At 43.1% G+C, this 13,615-nt stretch overlaps 1 protein-coding gene and 1 long non-coding RNA gene across 5 annotated transcripts in view; both read left to right on the top strand.

The window, feature by feature from the left end:
* FILIP1 (filamin A interacting protein 1) overlaps positions 1-13,615 on the top strand; it is a 215,525-nt gene that overhangs the window by 97,885 nt on the left and 104,025 nt on the right. The window lies entirely within an intron of this gene.
* LOC122685613 lies at positions 3,988-13,256 on the top strand. The gene is made up of 3 exons (XR_006338480.1): positions 3,988-3,998; positions 8,791-8,795; positions 10,308-13,256. It is a non-coding gene; the product is annotated as an uncharacterized LOC122685613 (long non-coding RNA).

The following is a 13,615-nucleotide window of genomic DNA, read 5'->3' as shown; positions in this document are numbered from 1 at the left end:
GTGTCTTTAGTTTGAAGCTGTAAAATAAGAGACCGTGAACCTGTCTCCCTCCCTGGATTGTGAACTTCGTGGGGAAGTCAATGTTTTTCTTGTTCATTCCTAAACCCCTAGTGCCTGGCGCAAGTTTCACTGAATACATTCTTGTTGCATGAATGGACAAATGGATAGAGCTGATTTCAATGTCAAGCTTCTCTAAAAGCAGAAAATTTTTTCATGACGCTTTTTTTTTTTTGAGGTTTTTATTTTGTATTGGGGTATAGCTGAGTAACAATGTTGTGATGGTTTCAGGTGAGCGGTGAAGGGACTCAGCCATACATGTACATGAGTCCATTCTCCCCAAACTCCCCTCCCATCCGGGCTGCTACGTAACATTGAGCAGGGTTCCATGTGCTATACAGTAGGTCCTTGTCAGTTGTTCATTTTAAATATAGCAGTGTGTACACAACCACCCTAAGCTCCCTAATTACATGATGTGTTTTTGGTAATAATTTATTAATAGCACTTAGTAGTAGGTAATCAACGAGGTTATCTAATTTAGGGCCACTGGCTATGATTGCAAACTGCGGAAAAGTCATGATTCTTGTTTTTTTAAGTTATTTTTGTTTATTCATTTATTTATGGCTGCTCTGGGTCTTTGTTGCTGAGTGTGGGCTTTTCTCTAGTTGCGTCAAGGGAAGACTACTCTCCAGTTTTGGTGGGTGGGCTCCTCGTCGCAGTGGCTCTCGGGCTGTAGGGTGAGGAGGCTTCAGAAGTTGTGGCATACTGGCTTAGTTGTTCTGAGGCATGTGGAATCTTCCTGGACCAGGAATTGAACCCGTGTCCCCTGCACTGGCAAGTGGATTCTTAACCACTGGACCACCAGGGAAGTCCAAAGTCCTGACTCTTAGAAGGCAGAGCTAAGATCAGTTGTTACTGTTGCTTTTGTCCAGGAGGTAGGGTAAAAGAGAGATGAAGAGACAGAGGGAAGAAGAGAGGGAGAGAGAAAGAGAAGGAAACTTCATTTAAAGCAGTCTTACACTTTTCTCATTTTGGGGGTGACTTTCAGCTTTAATTTTCTACAACATCATAGGAGTTGAGATGCGCTCAAGTAAGCAGAACATTGTGTTGTGAAAACCTAATCCTTCCACAAAGCATTTTCAAGTCTATTATCTCATTTGATCTCAATAAAAATGTGGGTGCCATTATCTATAATTTATAATGAGGAAACAGGCCCAGAAGGGTTAATGGGTTGGCCAGATGTCATCTTAGGCCTTCAGATTCTTGATCCTGGGTACTTAACACTGCCCATCCTCCCACCTTCTGTGGCTGCCAGGTCCCCCATTAAGAGAATGTTTTTAAGCACTCAAAAGAGAGCTGGGATTCTCTTGAGTTTCTGAACCCTGGAAAATTATATTTCTGGAAGTGGGAAAACAATAACTTTTTTTTTTCAAGGAGAGGATGACTTAAGAGTGAGGTTGCTGTTTTCCTTCTTGTTTTTGTTAGGTTCTTAGCTTCCCTAAGCCTCGAGGGGAACACTAACAATTGAATGAGATGAAGCCTTTGTTTGGTGCCCTTAGTATCAGACATACTATTTGCAACCTACCCTAAACCAGGGGATCTGACCTGTTCCTGTTCTAATCTGTGTGTGCACTCAGATAAGGAAACCCCTGGGGTAAAGAGAAATAGAAAACATGCAAAACTCAAATGAAAAACAATTGAGCATGCCTGAGCTTACCATTTATGGGCTGAGAAAAATCACCTTTGCATTTCAAAGCAAAAGATGAAATTTTCCAGAGCACCACCATTACTAAAAATAGCTTCACCACTGCCAGAAATGTGGTTATTGTTCAGCCTATTAATGTTTATTGTGTCAGGAGACAGAATATATTAGTCCAAATTTTTAGGCTGCCCCCAGAGTACAGCTATTGACCTGAGTGTGAGGTACAACAGTAATCTAAGAAATCATTACACAGGAATGTCATCAACTTATTTCTTCCAGACATGGTGGCTTATGTGAAGCTTATGGTTTTTCTAGACTCTAATAATTTCTGTAGAAGGCTCTTATATCATGGTGGACTCTTATATCATGTGGACTGTATTTAAGATTCATGTGGCTTTTATCTTGGTGGTATTACCAGATATGGTTCTAGAGCCTAGGCATGCAAAATAAAAGCCCAGTCACCTGGGACATTAAAGAAATTTGTCAGAAGGCTTCAAAGAAATGCATTTTGCTCTCCCTTAACCTTTGTTAAGGATACCTTACCTTACACAAGATGTATTCCTGAGCAGCAATAAATAAGGAAAGAGTGTAAGATATTTGTTGGAGAGGCAGTGGAGGAAAAGAGAAATGAAGAACTTGATATTGTAAGGAATGCCATGGGGAATTCATTTGCAAAGCAAGTAATCCATCCCCCATGTGCATTTCAACACACACACACACACACACACACACACACATAAGTACATGCACTGGTAAATGCAGATTTCACAATACTAGACTTGTTAAAAATGAGAGTGTTCCTTTATTTAGAGCTGTAGATTCACTGTCAGAGGAGGGTGCGTGTGTGCTGTAGCTGAGAGTGGGAGGCAGTCAGCATTGGCTAATGTGAGTGGGCTGGTGGGAATGTGACAGCTATGTACCAGGTTTGCCATACTAGAGACAAGAGGGAAAAAAGGTCTATCTGAAAAAAGATCTGGTGCTGAGAAGAGAGGCAAAGAGTTTAGGGACCCATAGGCCTGTATGCTCTGTAGCTTGACAAGTGTTTTATGAGCTTTTAGCGAGTTGTCTCCCTGAGCTTCAAAGGCTACCTATCACCTCCCCTTTATGGAGCATCTGTGAAATGACTCAAACCCCTTCCTCTGCAGGTGGTGTTCCAAGGTTCTGTAAAGTATCAGGGCTGCCAAGCAGCTTTGAGGTGTCTACCCACCTCTTTTATGTTACAAATGTGAAACTGACAAATGAGTTAGGTGACTTGCCCAAGGTCACACAGCAATTTAGTTAACATTGACTCCAAATCTAGCTTCCCTTTCTCTCAGTCCAGTGTCCCTCCTTTAATAGTATTTTCCAATCAGGGGACATGCAAGTGGGGTATGCAGGGCCTTTATATTTATTCTTCAGTCTCCAGAATTTCTTTCAAGTAGACTCACTAAGAGGTGCAGGTTTGATGCTTGGGTCAGGAAGATCACCGGGAGGAAGGCATAGCAACCCACTCCAGTGTTCTTGCCTGGAGAATCCCATGGACAGAGGAGCCTGGTGGGCTAGAGTCCATGGGTTTGCAAAGAGTTGGACACGACTGAAGTGACTTCGCTCGCACGCACGCACAGAGAACTCCAGGGTCAAAGCCATTTTGTAGAAAGATGGTAAGCGAAATTGAGGAAGGTTTCAAAGAGATGGGGTGTGAGCTGGGCCTTGCATTGTGGTGTGACGTGGATCATGAGAAAAAGTGGGGCAGTGGGGAGATGACCGCATGGCCATGGGCTGGGTGCCACACTGCCCTGGGGCTTCAGGTCCACTGATCTATGAGGGTCAACCTTTGGGGGGGCTCGAACTACTGGTCAAAAGCAGAGGGGTGTCACACAGAGAAAAAGGCGTATAATACTGGAGAGATGAGCTGGAGATCAAGCCTGCCTGTAGGAGATGTACCCTGGAAGTGACTTGCAGACAAAGGAGGAGATGCAGTTTCACTCATATGCTTCACGCCAATTTTCTCTTTCTCAAACTTCTTTGTGATCTCTCTCAATCTTTTCATCTCTGCAGGTTCTGAACACTGCAGACAGTTTTCTGTGTTCCTGGTATCAGTGCTCTGTGGCCTTTGGAATCTGTTGCATGTAATCTGTGGGAATCTGTCGAATCAACCTTATGGACAGAATGACCTTTATTGTTAGCACTGGCTGTTTGCAAAATTTGCAAACTTGCTGGGTTTTTATTGTTGTTGCTGCTTGGTTGCTTGCTTTTTGCCAGTAAGGAGGTGTCCAGGGAACTCATGAAGTTCGCCTTAAAGGTGTACATTGGAAATGGAGTTGCCGCTCGCAGGGATTTTTGCATTTTAAGGAGTCTTGTGTGGAACTGGTGACGTCGTGCCCTTGGTCTTCAACAGGGACAGCCTTGCAGACTTCTCAAGCCACACCTTAGCAGATGCAAACTTGTCATTTCAGCACAATGTCAGACGGCTTTGCGTGAATAGAAGCAGCTGGAATAGTTTCCATGATTACACTTCTGCTTCCAGTAACATGTACTTTCTAATAAATTGAAATATTTTTACTCTCTGGGTGAAAAACTGGTTACATATTTCCCAGACTAAACTGAAAATAATGAAATAGTACTCCCAGGCCATCATTTGGGCATCCTGATTAATTTCCCCTTGTATTTGTCCAAAAATAGCACTTTTAAGAAGCCAGTCAATTTGGCTGAACTAAAAACGACCAAAGTTCAAAGGAAACAGTACTCACATCAAAAAGCCATAATACAGAATACTTGGCAGAAGGATATTCTTGTAGGACAATTCAAAAACAGAATACTAATGATTTTTCTTGATGCAAAAAATAGCTAGCTTTTTTATATGGTAAATTCCCTTGACATAGCTGCTCAAATACTGTTAGGAAAACAAAACTCAAATTGGGTTTCATCATTTTTTTCCTTCTTGTCTATGTAGGTAGTTCTCTTCTACCTGTGTATAAGGAGGTTCAGAGAATAGGCTTATTAGATAATGTAACTCAACAAGGCACCCCTGAAACAGTGCACCTCAGATTGGGACTTGAACCCACGTGCTGGGACTCAGACCTGGGCAAAACGCTGCATGGGACTCCAACCCACCATCACTTAATTGAGATCACTGATCTGCTGTCTGGACTTACTGAGGCCAGGTGCTTTGTGTCACACAGAAGGAATTCAACAAGAGGCAAAGTAATAGACAAGATATAGATTTATTAATATAGGATGCTTGTAAGAGATGCAAGTGGGCAGGTTGGGGAGCTCTGCCCTGAGGATTAAGTGGGCTACAGTTTTATAGTCAAAGGAAACGGGGAGGGGGAAGACCACTTTCTTCAAGGAGTGAGGCTTCTGGATACGAAGGAGGAGCTAGGGATGTATCAGGCAGGAGAGTGTCAGACCCTCTGAGGTCAAACAAAAATTTTCATTGTTGTTGTTCAGTCACCAAGCCGTGTCCGACTCGTGACCCACGGACTGCAGCACTCCAGGCTTCCCTGTCTCTCACCATCTCCCAAGTTTGCCCAAGTTCATATCCATTGAATCGATGATGCCATCCAACCATCTCATCCTCTGTCGTCCTCTTCTCTTTCTGCCTTCAATCTTTCCCAGCATCAGGATCTTCTCCAATGAGTTGGCTGTTTGCATCAGGTGGCCAAAGTATTCGAGCTTCAGCTTCAGCCTCAGTCCTTCCAATGAGTATTCAGGGTTAATTTCCCTTAAGATTGACCAGTTTGATCTCCTTGCTGTCAAAGGGACTCTCAAGAGTCTTCTCCAACACCACAGTTCGAAAGCATCAATTCTTCACCATTCTGCCTTCTTTATGGTCCAGCTCTCACATCCGTACATGACAAATGAAAAGGCCATACCCTTGACTATACAGGCCTTTGTCGGCAAAGTGATGTCTTTACTTTTTAACGCACTGTCTAGGTTTGTCATAGCTTTCCTGCCAAGAAGCAGCCGTCTTCTAATATCATGGCTGCAGTCACCATCCGCAGTGATTTTACAGCCCGAGAAGAGGAAATCTGTCGCTGCTTCCACCTTTTCCCTTTCTATTTGCCATCTCTTGATTTAAATCAGTATTTAAATCAGTAGAAGAGTGGTGACATTTTTCTTCCATCTAATGGCCTGGGGCATATCTCATACTTTTATTTTTGGCTTTATAGTCAAGCCAGCCTGTTTCATTCCATGACATTCCAACAGCTTTCTTGAGTGACCATTAACTTACAGTGGTCTCCCAAGTCTCCTAGGTTTCCCTCTCTGTCTCTAGTCTCCTCCTGGGACTTCTACAGCCACCTGTGTAATAACTACCATTGTTGTTCAGTTGCTCAGTCATATCTGACCCTTTACGACCCCATGGACTGCAGCATGCCAGGCCTCCCTGTCCTTCACCAGCTCCTGGAGCTTGATCAAACTCATGTCCATTGAGTTGGTGATGCCATCCAACCATCTCATCCTCTGTTGCCCACTTCTCCTCCTGTCTTCAGTCTTTCCCAGCATCAAGGTCTTTTTCAACAAGTTGGCTCTTTGCATCAGATGGCTAAGTATTGGAGCTTCAGCTTCAACATCAGTCCTTCCAATGAACATTCAGGACTGAATTCCTTTAGGGTTGACTGGTTGGATCTCCTTATAGTCCAAGGAACTCTCAAGAATCTCCTCCAGCACCATAGCTCAAAAGCATCAATACCATATTCTATCCCTATCACCAGCATTCTCCTGGGCTTTGGTGTTCACCAGGCTGAGTCAGCGGCAATCACCACACACAATACTTCATCTGGATGCCTGGCAGAAGACGTTGTTGTATTTCCAAGGTAATTTATGAAATAGATAATATGCTTGTGGATTGTTAGAAGTTTCTTTTATTCTCTTCTTTTGGGGCTCCAGCCATTTTCTTAACTGTTTACTTGTTTTCTTTTTTTTTTTTTTTTAATCTCTCTACTACCTTCTATAGATGAGCCCTCTGTCCACTCTCTTTTTCTCACCAACAAAGTTTATTCATTCTTAGTGAAAGTGAAGTCACTCAGTCATGACCGACTCTTTGCGACCCCAGGGACTATAGCCTGCCAGGCTCCTCCATTCATGGGATTTTCCAGGCAAGAGTACTGGAGTGGGTTGCCATTTCCTTCTCCAGGGGATCTTCCTGACCCAGTGATCAAACTCAGGTCTCCCAAATTGCAGGCAGACGCTTTACCATCTGAGCCACCAGGGAAACCATTCATTCTTTGGGCTTTAATTAACTAATTTAAAATTGATTGAGCTTGCAATATTTAAGAAACATTGCACTACTGGAAGCCTGAAAAATGCAGAAGTGAGTAATAATAATACTCGTAGCTAAAATTTGATGAGCTCCTACTATGTGCCAAGCATGGTTTTTGGCATGGTTTTTCCTCATGGCAGTCATGAGGAAAGAGCTCTTGATCTGGTAGGACAGATGAGAATGTATAGGAATAAATATTTTGTAGGGTAGCTGCAATGCAAATTGCTGTTGTCGTTGTTCAGTCAGTAAGTCGTTTCTGACTCTTTGCACCCTTATGGATGGCAGCACACCAAGCTTCCCTATCCTTCACCGTCTCCTGGAGTTTGCTCAGAGTCATGGCCATTGAGTTAGTAATACTATCTAACTATCTCTTCCCCTGCTGCAAAGCAAATTAAGGAGTACAAACATGGGAAAGATTGTGTAAATCCCAGGAGATGAGTGAAGAAAAGCTTCACTGAAGAATTAGATCTCGAAGAATTGTAGGTCTTGGACAGGCACAGAGGAGCATAGGAACTAACTTCACAGAATCAGACAGACAGCAGGTGGACAAGTATGGGTCGTGTTCATTGTGAATGGTCTCCCTTCTGTAGAAAAGGATTTGGTGGAGGCAAAGCTACAGCTCTGTTTGGAGACCACAAATAAGGCAGTCTTATGTGGACTGAAAAACAACAGTCAGAAATGTGGGGATCCTAGAGGAGTGGAGGATGCAGAAGCCAAAGGAGTCGAGATTGTCATGAAGAAAAGAGAAATTGTGTCAGTCAAATCAACAGAGAATTTCAGCTGGATATGATTGAAAGGTGTTTGTTGGGTTTTCAGGTCTGGAAGTCATGGGGAATATTTGCTAGGGATGTTTCACTGAGTAGAAGTCTACTGCCAGTGGTTTGAGAAGTGAAGGGAAGTTAAAGAAATAGAGTAACATGTTCTAGTGAAAATCCAAGAATTTATTATAGAAAGTAGAATTTTTTTTTATCTTGAAGAGTTAATCAGATCTTTTTTTTTTATTTTGGACACAGCCAAATAAGGCAAATTTCTCTTCTCTTTCACACAACAGTAAATCATTTGTCTGGCACGGAGTATGCCCTTTGTTGATCTCCTACTTTGAAATCACCATGTTACTTTTCTCTACTTCAGGGCTTTAAGTGAAACATGTACACATTGAAAAGTAAAAGACTAAAACAGTGTGACTTGAATGAAAAGTCCTGCGGAGAAATGTTAGGTACTTGACCTTATTAGCGTTGACTCTGAGCTGTAGCTTATTCCCTGTCTGTGTGCGTGCGTGCATGCGTGCCAAGCCACTTCAGTCGTGTCCAACTGTAGCCCGCCAGGCTCCTCTGTCCATGGGATTCTCCAGGCAAGAATACTGGAGTGGGTTGCCATGCCCTCCCCCAGGAGATCTTCCCGACCCAGGGATCGGAACCCACGTCCCTTGCGTCTTCTGCGTTGGCAGGTGGGTTCTTTACCACTAGCGCCACCTGGGAAGACCCCTGTCTGTGTACTTCCCACTTTCTGGGCTGTGGTGGTGGCTACAGTCAGCCAATGTAGATACTATTTGGAAGACCTTAGGTAATGAAGGAGGAGAAAGATAGAACGACAGCTAGAAGGAAACTCAAGTGAAGGGAGTATTTTGAATGGTGAAACAGACTTTACTGTGTTTTATGGGTTAAAGGGTTATGGGGCCAAAAAGGAGCAGGGTCAAAGATACAGCAAACAGCAAGGATTTTGGATAAACCAAAGTCTTAAAGACGGCAGGAGGGAGGGAATTAAAAACATGGTTTGGGGGCTGACCTTGGGGTTTGCCCTTGAAAAGTAGGGATAGCCTTCCTCTTCTGTGACAGTGAGAAGGAAGAAGAATGGGTGGGGATAAATGCACCATTCGTAGAGAAAGGGTGGGCAACTGAGGGAGATAGGCCCAAAGCCACAGTTTTCTCAGCAAGGAAAAGATAAAGTGATATGCTACTGAAAGCAGCAAGACCAAGGCCAGGTCATGGTCCTAAGGATAATGATGAACAGCTGCATTGCTACCCAGGAGAATGTTGAGGAAGCAGATTGTGGACAAACAGGAACACTAATGAGTGGAGTTGAGGACTCAGCCAGCAGAAAGACCGGGTGTGTGCAGTGGCCGTCTAGATGCCCGAGTGTACAGGGGCGCTATAGTCTGGATCTGGGGCTGAAGTCGTCCCAGTGGATGCAGCGGAGAGACAGAAGTGAAAGAAGTGGAGTATGTTGGCAAGACAGCATCCAGCAAGGAAGCGACATTGGGAAGAGTGAGCACATCCACGGGAGGATGGGCCAGAGAGGGCTGGAGAGACGAAGCTGAGCTATTCACACTTAAATTTTCTGTGCGGTGTGGGTTTTACTAATGTACAGTCTTGGCTGCAGTCCTGGGAGTGGAAGTGAAGGCAATTGGAATGGATGAGGTCAAGGAATGGTAAAGTTAGGATATTGGCTAAAGTCGTGAGTGTTGAAACCTCCTAGGATGATGGTGGGATTTGGAGTGGAGAGCTAGTCTGTATCACTTAGTAAGTATGAGGGTTGGGGAGCAAAAGATCAGCAGATAATTGCTGCCAACTATTTTCTTTGACTGTTTTCTTTGAAGTGCTTCTCTGATCATGTCATGCAGGTGCTTAGGAATTTACAAGAGATCTCTAGACCCTATCAGATTGAAATCTAAATTGATCAGACTGGTTTGTAAAAATCTATTTATTAACAGGCCTCCCCTTAACCATGAAAGCTTATCTTTCATGTTTCTTAACTTGACCCTGCCTATCAAACCAGGCAGTCTCCAATTCTTCCCCAGCTCTGACCTAGACACTCACATGTACAATCTCAGATACTATTACCATCCCAGTGTTTTTCTCCTGGCTTCTCTATATTTCTCCACCTTAAGACTACTTACAGAACAGATATTGAGGATCTTTAGGAAAATTGAGGACATGTGTTTGTCCTTGTTCTACCCTATACTTCCCTCATGTACTAGTCAAGATTTCTTTTTTTCCTTTTTTAATTAAAGATTTAATTTTTTTATAGCAGTTTTGGGATCACAGTAAAATTGAGAGGAAGGTACAGTGATTTTCCCATATGCCCTCTGCCCACCGCACATGCATATCCTTCTGTACTATCAACATCCCCCGGTGGGGTTGGACACTTGTTACACTTGATGAATCTACAGGACACATCATAATCACCCAAGGCCTGTAGTTTACCTTAGGGCTCACTTCTGGTGTGTACATTGGTTTGGAAAATGTATAATGATATGTGGGCTTCCCAGGTGGTGCTAGCACTAAAGAACCTGCCTGCCAATGCAGGAGATGTAGAGATGTGGGTTTGGTCCCTGGAATTGGGAAGATTCCCTGGAGGAGGGCACAGCAACCCACTCCAGTATCCTTGCCTGGAGAATCCTATGGACAGAGGAGCCTGGCAGTCTATAGTCCACGGGGTCGCAAAGAGTCAAACACAACAGAAACGGCTTAGCATGCATGATGTTACGTATCTACCGTTATTAGCATCTTACAGAATATTTTCTCTGCTCTAAAAATCCTCTGTGCTTCGCCTATTAATCTCTCCCCCAACCTTACACAAATTTCTTTTAGTTCCCATCACATACACATTTCCAACGTGTTTTATGTACTTACTTATATCTGTTGCCTGAAACAGCTTGAGAGAAGGGTTTGTGTCTTCTGCTCCTTTCATGAGGCTCATTGCACCTAGAAAAGGGCTGGATATCTTTGTTTATCTACTGTTAACTAGTGATCGTTCTCAGAAGATCCTAATATTTGTACGCCCTATGCTGCTGCTGCTGCTAAGTCACTTCAGTTGTGTCCAACTCTGTGCGACCCCATAGACGGCAGCCCACCAGGCTCCCCCGTCCCTGGGATACTCCAGGCAAGAACACTGGAGTGGGTTGCCATTTCCTTCTCCAATGCATGAAAGTGAAAAGTGAATGGGAAGTCACTCCTTCATATCCCACTCTTAGCAACCCCATGGACTACAGCCTACCAGGCTCCTCTGTCCATGGGATTTTCCAGGCAAGAGTACTGGAGTGGGGTGCCATTGCCTTCTCATGCCCTATGAGACAGTCATAAGGTTATTATTTTTAATGTCTGCAAAAGACTTTGAACTATATAAAGCATGGGTTCATAGTATACACAGTGTTATTGATTTAATAGTAATGGTCCCAAATGTTTATGATATTCCTACTACAATACTATGATTCTACCTTTCTGTTATCTTTAACAAGAGATATCATAACTCCACTGGGAATGCTAATAGTCAGTTCAGATGGAATTACCAAGAGCACCCAAGCAAGACAGGCTTATCCTACAAGAGTATCATTTATCACTTCTTTGTTTAGAGATGGCTTTTCTTTTCCTGAATTCCATTTGTCACATGGTAGGACTTCCCATAGAATCTCTGTGCTTCTGAAGAATGAGGTTTTTAGTTACTCTGCTGGCTTTTGAAATTGATGACTCACCTGTACTTAATATGCTCCATCTTTAGAATCTGGGGCTGAGGTCACTCTGAGAAAGGCTGCCCAGTGAAATCTCACACCACCAAAGTGGTCAGCATGCTGAGAATGGTATGTCTTTGCTAAGTTTAGGAGGCAGCAAAGAGACAGGTTGCTCTCTGATTAAAATCAGGACCAGATCTGATCTTTGTTGAATGTGATGCTTCAGAATCTCATGTATCCAGGAGTATTGTTAGTATTTTGGCAAAGAGCTTTGGCCGCTGATTTTCATTGTCAGGCAGAATATTTTTAGTGCTCCTATTAGAATCAGAAATTTGCCTTCTCTGCAGTGAGAATAAGATACTCATTGATGCTATAGGGGAGAAGGGTGATTTTATGAGAAATGTAAAAAAAATTAATAAAGAAAATGCCCTGTACAATAAATCTTTTATTATTTATGACACTCTGGACATTGGAAAATACTATACAGGAGTAGCATGTGAAAGACACAGAGTTCTCCTATAAATGACTATAGCCCGTATTTTTTTTTTAGTGAAACTGATCTCATTTGTAAACAAAGTACATCTTAATATCCAACTCACCTATGTAAATATTTCTCAATTATTTAGAGTATGTTCTCTGTTTTTCAGTGAAATCAGAGTTTGTATAGATCACTGTAATGAGAAAAATGCATTGAATGGAGTAAGATTTGGGGCATAATAGATGTGATTCCAGGAACGATGTCAGAATACTGACAGGTCAGAAGTTCAGAGGAGAGAGAAGGTCTAGACCTGTGGTATCCCAAAGAGCTTTATATGAAGAAGAAAATGTTTTGTAACTATCCTGTCCTATGTGGTAGCCACTAGCCATAGTATTTGAAATATGGCTAACATGGCTGGAGAACTGATATTTAAACTTTATTTAATGTAATTAATTTAAATAGCCACATGTAATGGTTGCATCACAGATATGGGGCAACAAACAGGACCCTCACCTGGAGAGATAGTAGTTGAAGCCAAGGGATAGAGAATAAAAGAAAAAGTCAAGTCCAAAGACAGACACTTCCTTAGAGAACAACTATGATTAAGACAGGGTACAATATGACAGTTCAATGTAACTCAAAGTAATTGCTTTGCATAGTTAACTTCATAAGGCCATCATTCGCATGAAACCTATACAGTGTACTTCACTGGAAGCCACTTCTTTGCTTTGTCTTATCATCCTGATACACTGCAAGGCATGGATATATTTACGTATCTAATCCAATTGCAAACAGAAATTAATAATAGATATTGCTAAATAAATTACTGCATGGCAAACTGAAAAAAAAAAAAAAAGATGGGGAGAGAGAAAAGAACTGGCCAAAAAGGAAGAGAGGGCATGATTAAAGTTAAAGCAAGACAGACCTCAACCACCTGAACCTGATGCCTTGTGGGTGCCAAGGAGAGCACTTCAGGAAGAAGACTTACAGAGCAGACCTTTCTTGAGCCATCTTTCAAAAAGTGCAGCTTTAAAGGAATGGTGAGTGTTGGTGTCAGATTGCTGGTGTCTGACCAGCAAAGTGCTCGGGCCAACTTTACTCTTGAGAAGTTCGTGGATAGGGAAAGACGGCGGAGCTGGCTATGAGGGGAGAGTAGGGGTGTGGGGAGGCTTACTGTATGTTTTGGTCTGTCTTGGAAGGGAACACCTGAACAGGTTTGTAGGTGCTAGACACAGATGTCTTCCCCAATCATTCCCCCTCACCTCGTCCCTTGCTCCCTTGATTCATAACTCCTGGATGCTCTGATCTCTCTAACTTACACAATGGAGGTCTTCTCAAGTTTTCTCCATCCTCCCCCATCCCCACCTTCCCTTTCTCCCCTTCCCCTTCACTCAGAGAGAAAAGGAAAGTGAGTCACTCAGTCATGTCCAACTTTTTGCGACCCCATGGACTGCAGCCTACCCGGCTCTTCCATCCATGGGATTTTCCAGGCAAGAATATTGGAGTGGGTTGCCATTGCCTTCTCCAGGGGATCTTCCCAACCCAGGGATCAACCCCGGGTCTCCCACATTGTAGGTAGATGCTTTACCATCTGAGCCACCAGGGAAGTCCTCACTCAGAGAGAAGTATCCCTTTTATATCAAGGTTAGTTCTGTTGACTTGATTCTACCTTCTTCCCAGATTGATTTATACACCTCTTTCCCCTCCCCGCTCCCATCCCTGAATCTTTCTCTCTGCCTTCCCACGATC

Source organism: Cervus elaphus, chromosome 28, assembly GCF_910594005.1.
Source record: "Cervus elaphus chromosome 28, mCerEla1.1, whole genome shotgun sequence".
Lineage (NCBI taxonomy): Eukaryota > Metazoa > Chordata > Mammalia > Artiodactyla > Cervidae > Cervus > Cervus elaphus.
Note: the sequence above shows the minus strand (reverse complement) of the source record. Positions and strands in the feature narration are given on the sequence as shown.